General features: G+C 38.8%; 1 long non-coding RNA gene across 1 annotated transcript in view; it reads right to left on the reverse strand.

The window, feature by feature from the left end:
- LOC138921239 (uncharacterized) overlaps positions 1–12490 on the reverse strand; it is a 64725-nt gene extending 52235 nt beyond the window's left edge. Inside the window, exon 1 of the long non-coding RNA XR_011433658.1 lies at positions 12440–12490. This is a non-coding gene — a long non-coding RNA (uncharacterized lncRNA). The remainder of the gene's footprint in view (positions 1–12439) is intronic.
- Positions 12491–12755: the final 265 nt, after the last annotated feature.

Below are 12755 nucleotides of genomic sequence, written 5' to 3' on the forward strand. Positions count from 1 at the left end.
TCTCTATAGATATCCTTCTGTGCCTTTAGATATTTATTTGTTCAAAGCAACTTTTAATGGTTGAAGAAGTGTACTCTGAATAAGTGTACATATTCCTTCAATGGAAGTAAATATCTCTGCTACAGTGTTTAATATCTGCTCTGGCATGTGACTAGTTTGGGGGCTGGATCAGGGAGGAGAGATGGAGGTGTACATGAAAATTGCATAAGTATTTCTTAACATGAATATAGAAAAAGGTTGAGAATTTTCATCTGTCAAAATTCATATGACTTTTAAAGCACAAACTTGGATCTGATTTCAGTTTCAATGCTTATTTAAATATTTTATACATTTCATACCATGAGTTACAACAAAGTATGTTTTAAGAAAGTCATTCAGAGCATGAAGTCACATGACTGAAGTAGCTAATGATTTCATTATCAGTCTCCTTGTTCACAGAAGGAACGTTCAATTATTATTTTCTCTTAATGACAAAGGGAGGGAGCTCCCAGGAGCTGAATGACTCAGGCCAAAGCTGGGGACACGATGATTTACTCACCCGCCCCTCATTCAGCATTAGTTCATTATTACAGTTAAGCTATAATGAGAATCTTAGCCAGGCTGAGTGCTTCATAGGACCAGATACTAGATATGCACTCATTTATAAGACATGATTTCTCAGTCTATTTAATATATCTCCACCGCAATTGAATGTTACAGTTCCCAAGACCTCAGCGTGTCCTATTTCTGGATGCTGAAAATATCTTTAGCCTAATCTTGTATTTTCACCTGAGTCAGATAATTTATTCTTAAGTATGACATACTTCCCTCAAGTTATAAAGGAAAACATTTTCAAAAATAGATGTAGCAAAAAAGGAGAAAACAATCTTGCGCGTCTACAAGTAAGTCGAGGCTATGAATTTCCCAAATGATAAACTAGCTACCTGCTTGGGCCTAATTTTTATAACTAGGACCTAATTTTTATAACTCATCATATAATTAGCCATGTTCAGGGACTTTCAGCACTGTGTCAGACTATATGTCTTGACAAGGATGGTTTAAAATTTATTGAAGTTTGCTTCCAGGAAACAGTGTACCTTATAAGTAAAAGAGAATGATTTTACACAATAATAATGAGAGCCAGAAGTGGAAAGGGCACTCTGCTGGGCCAAGAGTAACCAAAACATGGCCTTTTTTTCCAATGAGGTTACAGTCCAGTGGAGAAATGGGAACGAATATAAATCATTATGATAAAAAGCATGGGCTACATGGCAAAAGCAATGTCTAAAGATTGATTAATTTTGACAGGGTGGAGGTTGAGAAAAGCTCCCAGAAGGAAGGACCATTGAATTTGGCCTCAGAGGATCAATTAAGCAGAGAGAAGGGAAAAAACCCTGAAGACTGAGATTGGTAATTCAACTAAGACGCTGAGTCGGGAAAAAAGAAGACATATTTAGGGTGCAAAATTGTTTATTATGCGTAAAATTCCTGGTGACTCAGAGAGCATAAAGACAGACATTAGAGTAGAAAGGGTGTTGAGATGAGTTGTTGAAGGGTGTTGAGGAGCAGACAGAGGAATGTAAACTGCATTCTAGAATCAAGGTTCTAAGAAATACCACGATCAGCTTTGGGTTTGGCAAAGACGATTCTAATGGCAGTGTCTACAGAGCAATTAGAAGGAAGATAGATCAGAAGCAGAGAAGTCAGAAGTCAGTTGCAATTGTCTGAGAAAAAAGAAACAAGGTAAAGTGGCAATGGGAGTAGAAGAGAGTGGATGATTGAAGAGACTTTGTAAAAGTGTGACCAATAGATTTAGTGACAGATGTCATAGGAGTGAGGGTGAGGCAGAGTTGAAGAGAATCCCAAGGGTTCTTGCCCCACGCGGATTGGGTGGACCAAGATCAGACACCCTTACACCATTGTGACTTTGTAAGCCCTTCCTTCGGACTGAACTTCTATTCCCCATTTACCTCCCGTAGGCCCTCCAGCCCTCTTTCAAAGCTTGAGTCATAGTCCACTTCCTGCAGAGGAGCTTCTCAGATTCCCCGCCCTATACTCCACCCACCCTCAGAATTCATCACTTCCATACTTGCATAAAATATTTTTACTTTTGCTTTCTGTCACAAGTGACTACTTACCTGTCTGCTTCCCCATGGGTATGTATGTGCATTGAGAAACCACGTTCCACTCATCTTTGTATTTTTCATAATACCCAGTATAGTCATGGTCAACAAATGACCTCCATTCCATTCGTGATGTTTCTATACTTGTCCTTGATTAAGGTGGTCCAAAGAGAGGTAATATTGAGCAGTGATTCTCAAAGTGTGGTACATATGTTATTGATGAAATATGGAAAATAATTTAAAGTATGGAAATATTTTTAATAGTTTCCATTTTATATTCATAAAATGGAATAATACCCAGAAATAAAAGAATGAACTAGTGATACATGTAAACAACATAGATGAATTGCAAAAACATTTTCTTGAGGAAACAAGCCAAACATGAAAGAGCACACACTGGATGATTTCATTTCTATGAATTTCATAAACAGGGAAAGTTAATCTATGTTGATAGGAATCAGAGTAGTGGTTGCCTAGAGAAGTAGGATTTGACTCGAAGTGTGTGCAAGATAACTTTCTAGGGTAACGGAAGTATCCTATATGTTTGGTTAGGGCATTGATTTTAAAGATTTTTTTTTCAAAAGTCTCTATATTGTACCTTTAAGATTGATGTGTTTCACTCTAAGGAAACTTTATCTCAGTTAAGAAAAGAATATTCAGGGAAATTTGAATATCCTCTTGATATTACTTGATACCAAAGAATTATTCCTATTAATTTTATTGGAGTATGAGGATAGCCTTATGTAAGAACATGTTCATAATATTTAGAAATACTTACTGAAGTATATATGGGTGAAATGATATGATATCTAGATTGCTTTAAAATAATTTAGCAAATACAAAAATGAATCAAAAGCAGATTAAAACAAATGTCTCAAAAATGTGATAAGTGGGACTCCGTGTGAGGGGTATATGGGAATTCATTTTACTACTCTCTCTAATTATGTGATATTTAAATTTTCAGAATAAATTTTACAAGAACTACTTAGTAAAAAGTCAATTACCACATAGATAATATCCAGCCCCATACTCAATCCAACAGCATATTCTGTTGCCTCCAACTTGAAAATACGTCCAGATAACATCAATCCTTACCCCTCCACTGCTACCTCCCAGAATTAAGCTACCTTCATCGCTCCATTGGACTATTACAGTAGCTTTCTAATAATCTGCCCCACATCCGCAGTTTCCCCATGGTGTAAATATTCCACACTAAACTCAGAACCGTCTTATTAATACACAAGTCAGATCACGTTATTCTACTGCGCAAAACCCTCTGATTTCCCATCTCTTACAAAGTAAAATTCAAATTCCTTACCTTGGCTTTTGAGGACCTAAATGTATTTGTTTCCTGCCTCCTCTTTGAACTCATCTCCTACATTTTCCCCTTTCAATCACTCTGCTCCAGCCACCCTGGCCTCCCTGTAGCTCTCCAGAAAATGGCAGGCATAGGCCTGCCACAAGGCCCTTGAGCTTGTTCTTCCCTCTATGTAGAAAACTCTTTCCTGAGGTAGCCTCACGTCTCACTTCCTCACTCTGCTCAAATGCCACATGATCGGGGCATTCCTTGACCCCTACATGAAATGGCACCATCCCACCACACTAGGCACACTCTATTCTCCTTCGCCTGCTTTGCTTTTCTTCCTATCCTTCATCACTATCTGAGATATTATGTACTTTTTTGTTTGTCTCCTCTGACTAGAATTCAAGCTTCTTGGGGGCAGGGTCACTGGTGATTGCCAGTTTTCTTCATTGTGGAATCCTTAGCACCCAGAATAATGTATGGCACACAGCTGATACTCAAGGAGTCAAATGGGTCATAGCACCACTTTTAATTTTAAATTTAGAAATTCAGCTTAGACCCCTGAATAAAAGGAATTCTGTATTACTTTCACCCTAAAATAGTGTTACCCACCCAAGGGCAGGATGGAGAAGCCATGACTAACTAAGTCACCTATTGCATGGCAATAATATTAGGACATAGAATACACAAGATCTCAAATTAAAGAAGGGCAAGTCCCACGGGACTCTCCACTGGGTCGGCCATCCTTCAGGCATATGATTCACTCCTCCCCGGGCAAGGAGGAGTGAATCTGGGGGTGAGCGGTGGTGGAGGGAAACACCCGTGTTATCTTCCTAGTACAGTCAAGAAGGCCAAGTACCTATTTTTGGGCCAAGGGAGGGGGCAGAACATTTCCTACCACAATGAAGATGATAATGATGACTATAATAAAGAAGATAATGATGTCCCTTTTTCCATCCCCAATTCCCTCTAAGCCTATCAGAAACAAATTAGATTACAGCAAGATGGGCAGAGAGCATTATTTTTTTTTTGCCTCTCCACCCACTGGGGTTTCCATAATTTATACTTCGAGCCCAGGAACTCTGCCCACTCACCCACAGAAATGCACACAAAGAGAATTGGGTGCATTGTATTGAAGGAGATAATGATCCTTTTTAAAAAGAATATGGCTATATGTTAGATAGGACAGTGATGGTTAGAATTCGTGGCAACAAGAGTGAGAACTTTGTCTCAAATCCTTGCGAATTTTCTAGAACCAAGCCAGATAAGCCTTACAATTTACTAACTGTATAACCTTACACAAGTTACTTAACCTGTCTGATTCAGTGTCTTATCTACAAAACAGATAAATTATACCCCCTTCATATGGTTTTTCTAAGGAATAAATAATATATATAAAACACCTTAAAAAATACCTGGTACATGTAAGGACTCAACTAATATTAATTATCAATATTTAGTTTTCTACAATCAACATTAAAACCATGTTTTATGAGATTCTAGAAGATGTGATGGTGTACTTTTTCAATACAAATAATGGAATATTTTTCCTTGGAGTAATAATAAATAAAAATTGTGTCTTGTGATTATTAATACACAGGCTCTGGTATATCCAGTGGAAAGTGGCAATGTTCTTATATTCCTCATTAAAAAATGAAATATATTTAACCCATTTAACCCTTTCTCCTGATAATTCTTTGCTGGGTGTTCAATGATGAAAGAATAAGCCTGATGCTGGAACATGAGGTTTAGTTAAATATTTACTTTACATTGCTTTTTAATGAAGACATTAGGTAAAACATTTGTGAGGGAGGAGATCAAAGACAGTAGCTGGAGTCAGATGTATAAGTTCCATCTGCAACTGAGCTATTTGGCAAAGATGACTTTATTTTGACAATTTGTGAAAAAAAAAAAAGAATAATGAGACATTAGGTGCTAGGATACCACTCATCAGCTCTAGAATTCTAGCATAAGATTCATCCTCTTCAACATTTTCTGTTAATGATTTGGCTAGAGACTAAGGTGGTGTGAATATCTAATCTGCCAGTTAGAGAATGGCAAGATAATGAATAGCATTGATGGTCAACTGGATAACTAAAAAGAGCAGGACAGCCTGGAATGTTGGATTAAAACAAACTAGCTATAATAAAAGAGAAATGTAGAATGATATTCAGGAAAATGTAGAATGATGTAAATAGCAAATTTCCATATAGAGGTTAAGCATTCATCCAGGTCTTCTGCTAGGAGATATAGATGCAAAATAATTTAAAAAAATATTTTATCCCAGTTCCTCACAATATTCAGTATATTTGAGAGAGAAGCACACACACACACACAAAACAGTGCAGTGATAGGCACGTTCATACAAGCACAGAGAAGTAATAGCTAAGTCATCCAGCGGAGAGTGAAAAGATAAAAAGGCAAGTGTCCCAGTGAAATAGGCTCTTGAGCTGAGAGGGGTTTTATTCCAGCCAGAGGACACAATATGATAAAGACACACAGCTGAAAACTAGTACGGTGTATGCAGAAAATTTTGAGCACTAAAATGCAGAGCAAGAAATGGTGAGAGATGAGACTAGAGAAGCAGAGTGAGCCACGGGGACACTAAGTCATGTAAAGGACCTGGACTTGATCACGTAGGCACGAAGAGCTAAAGCAGAGATTTAACCAGATGGGTACATGTTCAGACTTGTATTTCACGTGGATCACTCATGAGGACACATGGAGGATGATTGTGATCGGGGAGGAAGGAAGGAAAGAGGAAGGGGGGAAGACTGGAGGCCCAGACCCTGGTGAGAGAAGTCAAAGACTTTAATTAGTCCATTGTTACTGTGTGCCCTCCAGGCTTTAAGAGCCAGAAAGAGAAACAGAAATCCATAGAGAAATAAGAGAAGATTTCTCTTTTTCTTATTTCAGAGAGATACAGGGAAAGCTACAAGAGTCGTGGGTCATGGAAGCCATGGAAATAGAATTTCAAGAAGGAAGAAGTGATTTACAGTATCAAATACCACCCATAAGAGAAGGACTTTAAAATGACCAAATTTCACAGTCAGACCAATTGTTAGACTTAATAGGAACAATTTCAGTAGAGTGGTGGAGATGAAAGACAAATTAAACTGCATTTTAAAAAATAAATGAGAGGTGAGTAAGTGTAGCATGCACTTTCTTTAAGAAGCTTGGGGGGCCGGCCCAGTATTGCAGCAGTTAAGTTCACACATTCCGCTTCTCAGCAGCTCGGGGTTTGCTGTTTTGGATCCCAGTGCAGACATGGCACCGCTTGGCAAAAGCCATGCTGTAGTAGGCGTCCCACATATAAAGTAGAGAAATATGGACATGGATGTTAGCTCAGGGCCAGTGTTCCTCAGCAAAGAAAGGAGGATTGGCAGTAGTTAGCTCAGGGCTAATCTTCCTCAAAAGAAAAAAAAGAAGCTTGGTAATAAAAGGAAGGAGAGCGGTAAGGTAGCAGCTACAAGAGAGATGCTGTTGCATTTGTAATGGAAGAGATTTCGATACAGTAGGTGGCAGAGCAAGTAAAAGAGAAAAGAAGAAAAAAAGAGATAAGACAAGATCACAGGGAGAAGAAAAGAATGAATTACATGGGTAGAGAGATTAGTTTTGATTTTAAAAAAAAGAAAGGTCATCTTATCCTGTAAAAAATGGAGCGGATATCAGGGTAGGTTGTGGCTAAGTTGATGGGTTAAGGGCGTATGGAAAGTTAGAGGTGACCAATTTTCTCAATGATATATTATTGTTGTAGGGGTAGTTATATAATTCCTATATTTCTTTTTTATTATTATTTCTTTTTTTTTGAGGAAGATTAGCCCTGAGCTAACATCCACTGCCAATTCTCCTCTTTTTGCTGAGAAAAATTGGCCCTGAGCTAAAATCTGTGCCCATCATCCTCTACTTTATATGTGGGATGTCTACCACATCATGGCTTGATAAGCAATGCATGGGTCCATGCCTGGGATCCGAACCAGTGAACCCTGGGCCACCAAAGCAGAATGTACAAACTTAACCACCACGCCACGGGGCCAACCTCAGTCCTACATTTCTTTTCTTGTTTTAATCCCCTAATACAAGATTCAGGAGTCCTGACTAGAAAATATAACATGTGAAAAAGATCTTAAAAGCCAATAGGGTGACAGAAACGTTAGGAAAATAAATATGGTCCTAATATGCTTCCACAGAGATAGATGTCCAGGTTGCGTTCCAATTATTATGTTCAATTTTGAAGGGCAACATTAAAGAAAGACATTGTGAAATCAGGTCATGTTCAAAAGAGGGATATTAAGTAATTCTAACTCTGTAATGGGTTTACAGTTAAAAGAGGTTGATATTATTTATCCTAAGAAAAGAAAATTTAGAGATGAAGCTATCATAGAGCACAGGGAGTATATTTGCTCTCAAGCGCTCCACTGAGCAGAATTGGTATATGGCAAAGAGGTAGGTTTTATTTTAAGAGAAGCAAACACTCATTAATAAAGCTGTGCAACTCTCCATCACTGACAGTGTGTAAGAGGTTAGATGAGCAAAAAACAGGAATGTTGTAGCAGGGACACTTGCATTTGGAAAAAGTTGGATATCTTCCAAATCTGTTTCCATAATTCTGTTTTTAAATATTGTTTACCTATCCTTGAGAGGTTATGGGATGAGATATGGTGTGTATCAGTTTTGGTATCCAGTGGGATGTTGAATGCATTGGAACAAAAACAGATGAAAGTGGAATGTTTAAGGTTTACATTATAGAGATGTAGCACTGAATTTTACATTTGGTTTAACTGCGTGAGCCACTGAAAAAGTAATTTACTGTTTCAGAGCAATGAATTTCAACCTGCAGTAATGATGTTTGAGAAGGATGACTGGAAGCTTGTCAGGACCTGGAACGTCACAAATGTAAGAATAATAGCTCGTTGAGGGGGCTGACCTGGTGGCTGAGGGGTTAAAGTTCCACACACTGTGCTTTGGCAGCCTGGATTCATGGGTTTGGATCCAGGGTGTGGACTTAGTGCACTCATCAGCCATGCTATGGAGGCATCCCATATATGAAATAGAGGAAGATTGGCACAGATGTTAGCTCAGGGCTAATCTTTCTCAAGCAAAAAAAATAGGAAGATTGGCAAATGTTAGCTCAGGGCAAATCTTCCTCATCAGAAAAAAAAAAAAATGCTATTGATGAGACCTGCACAGCATGCATGGGAGAGTGGGTTATGTGCGGGTGTGTAGAGATGGAGAGAGCGGGTGAAGAGGTAAGGAGATATCTAATTGAGCATCCAAACAACCAAGTTTCCTACAGAGGAAAGGATGGGGAAATAGAGTTGATAGGACACAAGAGGACCCTGGGCAGCCAGAGAAAGTGGTCATGAGTACAGCTATCTTAAGTGAGAGCTGCTGAGTTGCCTGCAGATGTTTTCCATCAACCAGTTGGGGGGGGGGGGGGGTTCTGTGATTGATTGGATTGATTGCAACCAACTGAAAACCATTTAAGCCTAACTTAAGTGGAAAAGGGAATTTATCACAGAGACATAAGGGGGTCCTAAGAAGTAGGGCTTCAGGAAGGAACTGGAACCAGGACCCGGAGTAAGTCAAGAATTTGCATTTCTAACAAGTCCCCAGGTGATGCCCATGCTGCTGATCCAGAGACCTTTTTGAAATCCATTGCTTTAGAGTTGGAGAAGCATCTTCAGAGATATGACCTCATTTAACCCCTACTATCACTCTGTAGGAGAGGCCTTTTTAGCTCCATTTTTCAAGAAAGGAAGCAGAGGAATAAAGAGCTTTAACACCCAATCTCTTACAGCCTCCAACTGGTAAAACTGAGGCAAGAATTTGATTCTTACATTGGTAAGTTCTAGCTTTTCCCTGTATTCCTTAGCTGTTTGGTGTAGGGTTGATGACCTATATCTATCAGAACTCAATGAAAATAAATAGTTAATGGCACATCACTAATTCCACTTGATTAATAATGATGCAGCTAATGAAGATGTTGTTATACTCTTTAAAGACAAGGGCTGTTGTATTTTTACACCACCAAGCATGGAACTCAAAACTATTTGTTTGTTGCTGAGTATGCTTTTATATCAGAAGGCAAATTCTGTAAGCTTAAAGAGAGCATTGGGACAGCTACATTAATAGACTAACTAAATTTCCTGTAGTTATGCTGGCTTTTTTCTTTTCAGCTGCTTTTTACCTATACCCTGTACTAGCAGCCATAATTATGTTGAAACATTATTAAGCTTGCCCTCAATGAAAATAAGTTTCTGTGTGTAATGTCCTTTGATAAAATCAACCTCCTTATTCTGTTCCTTCATAAGTTTCAACAAACTATTACTAAAAGTTAGTCGAGATATTCAGGCTATTTTTACAGACTATTTACCATATTTTCTAACTCAAGATCAGGCCTGATTTTTAGTAATTTGGCATAAAACAATGCTACATATTTGAACTGTCTAACCAGATGGCTTAAAAACAGCAAACATCATGGTTCTTAAAACTTTCAAACTGTTTTTAAATGGTTGGGGATAGGTAAGAAGAAGAATTAGCAAAAAGGCCTTTAGACATTAATTTCTAGAGTGTCAGGTGTCAGCTTTAATTTTTTAATTTACAAATAATTTAACAAAGGATATAACTTCATTATCAAGAAACTTTCATATAAACAAATATAATTTTTAAAGAACACATGGAATATAAATAATCATAAGAAACAACTAAGGCCAGTAAGTTCTGAAGAGTTTCTGGCCTATGAAAGTGGTGTTCATGAAACCTGATTCTGCAAACTTTTATTCAACAAGCACTTATTTGGCACCTATTCTGTGTGAGACACTATACTAGCATTGATTCAGTACACCACACCAAGCAAACTTCCCCATAGAAAGCAGGACCAAGGCCCATTCAAGGCCATAGATAAAAACAGAGTACGTCACCAGACTCTGCAGCCTTGAGCCTGTACCACCTACAGGACCTGAATTGATGACCCAAAGAGGATGGAAATTCCAAGCCCAGAACTTGAGCTAATGCTGGTCTGAGACTATGGTCTTCCCCAGGGCTGCACAAAAGCACTTATGACATTGCTCCGACAGAAACTCTACACAACTTAGGGCATACATGGGATGCTAATGTAGCATTATCCATGCCAAAATGTGCTCACAGTCAAAACCTACTGTGCCCAAAGGAAACCAAATGGAAAAAAATCAGAAGAAGAAAGAAACAAATCACACCCATGGAACTTCAGAATAGAACAAACAATGCTTTTAAAATGAGTTTTTAAAAGGAGTATATTTAAATATTCAAGGAGATAAAGAAAGGAACAGAAAGTAAAAAGAGTAATTTAAAAAAAAAGAAGCTAGCCTGGTAACATACTGGTTAAGTTTGTGCTCTCCACTTCAGTGGCCCAGGGTTTGCAGGCATGGACCTATACACTGCTCATCATTCTATGCTGTGGCAGTGACCTACCTACAAAATAGAAGAAGACTGCCACAGATGTTAGCTCAGGGACAATCCTCCTCAAGCAAAAAGAGGAAGATTGGCAAGAGATGTTAGCTCAGGGCCAATCTTCCTCACCAAAAAAAGAAGAAGAAGAAGTATAGGAAGCTTTTAAAAAGAACCAAACAAAAAATTCTAGAAATAAAAATTAGACTAGGCACAGCTAAAGAAAGAATACATTAAAATAGATCTGAGGGGCTGGCTCCATGGCCCAGTGGTTAAGTTTGTGTGCTCCGCTGCAGCGGTCCAAGGTTCACATCCTGGGCACGGACATGGCACCGCTCATCAGGCCACATTGAGGCGCATCCCACATCCCACAACTGGAAGGACCTGCAACTAGGATATACAACTATGTATGGGGGGGTTGGGAAGGTAAAGCAGGAAAAAAAAAAAAGAAGATTGGCAACAGTTGTTAGCTCAGGTGCCAATCTTTAAAAAAAAAAATAGATCTGAGAAAATCACCCAGGAGGCAGGTGAAATATTTAACTGAAAAACTAAGTGATGGAAAAAGATTATTGAGAATTTGAGACATGAGGTATAGAATGAGAAGTTCTAACATATACTTAATAGGAGTTCCAGAAGAGGAGAATAGAGGAAATGGTGGAAAAGAATATTTTGAGTGACATTAACTTCAATTTATATGTGAGTATCTAATTCGAAGTGGTTGCCTAATATCAAACATAATAAAAAAAGGTAAATCCCTACATCAATGCATAATAGTGAAATACAGAACAGCAAGGATAAGAGAGGATCCTAAAAGCTACTGGAGAGAAAAGACAGATGGTCAACAAAGGAATGACAATCAGAAGGGCATCAGCTCTCTTACTTGTAAGAGAGTCTCCCCCCAGCTAAGCCATCATTTAGGAATGAAAGGAAAAATAGAGAGTTTCTCATATGCACAAAATATCAACAACTTTACTCCTCACAGGCCCGCATGAAAGAACTACTGAGGGATGCACATTGGCAAGAAAGAAAATCAACCCCCTGAGTAAAGGGTACAGGAAGCAATTATCAGCAAACAAATCACTCTAAAGAAGAAATGGTGTCAAGATGGTGATGTAGGTGGACTCTGAATTCACCTCCTCCCACAAACACAACCATGTTACAACTATTCTTGGAATAATTACCCCTGAGAGACAACTGAAAGCTGAATAAAAAGAACCCCCACAACAAAGGACAGTGTTGACTGAGGTGAAAGAGGCAGAAATTCCTCTCTGGAGAGAAAAAAGCCACCTTTGAGCTGTGGTGCTTCACAGCCAGCCAGGAGCAATGCTAAGGTTCAAAGCCTTCCCTGGAGGAGTGGGGGATCTGAACTGGGGAGCATTACCACAAGAAGCAGCTTTTGGACTCAGCACAACTGAGACAAGTGTCATAATATCTGGATTTTCTGGCTGTTAACTACCATAGGAAATACCCCCAGAAAAGCTATTGGACATAAGGAGGAAAAAAAGCCTGTTCATAAAGGGCCCATGTACAAGTTCATCTGTTTTGGAAAGCAACCTAAAATCACCAGAAAGGAAGGTGCACACCCCTTTGATGAAAAGAGACTCACTTGACAGGATCTGGATGCATCTTGGTGAGAGGTGAGACCTCTCCAGGGACTGAGACATTGATGGCAGCCATAATTGTGACCTAATACAGATGTGCTGACACAGACGCAGGCAAAAGCCATTGGAGTTCTTCCCCTGGCCTGTTAGCCCAGGAGTCTGCTCCACCCACTAGAGCAGTCATAAGGATGCCACTGATCTTGGGAGGAGAATGGATGAACTCAGTGAGAATGTCAATAAAGAATTGGAAAATATAAAAAATAACCAATCAGAAATGAAGAATTCATTATTGAAAATAAAAAATTCTCTACAGGGATTCAA

Source organism: Equus caballus, chromosome 28 (assembly GCF_041296265.1).
Source record: "Equus caballus isolate H_3958 breed thoroughbred chromosome 28, TB-T2T, whole genome shotgun sequence".
NCBI classification, from domain to species: Eukaryota; Metazoa; Chordata; class Mammalia; order Perissodactyla; family Equidae; genus Equus; species Equus caballus.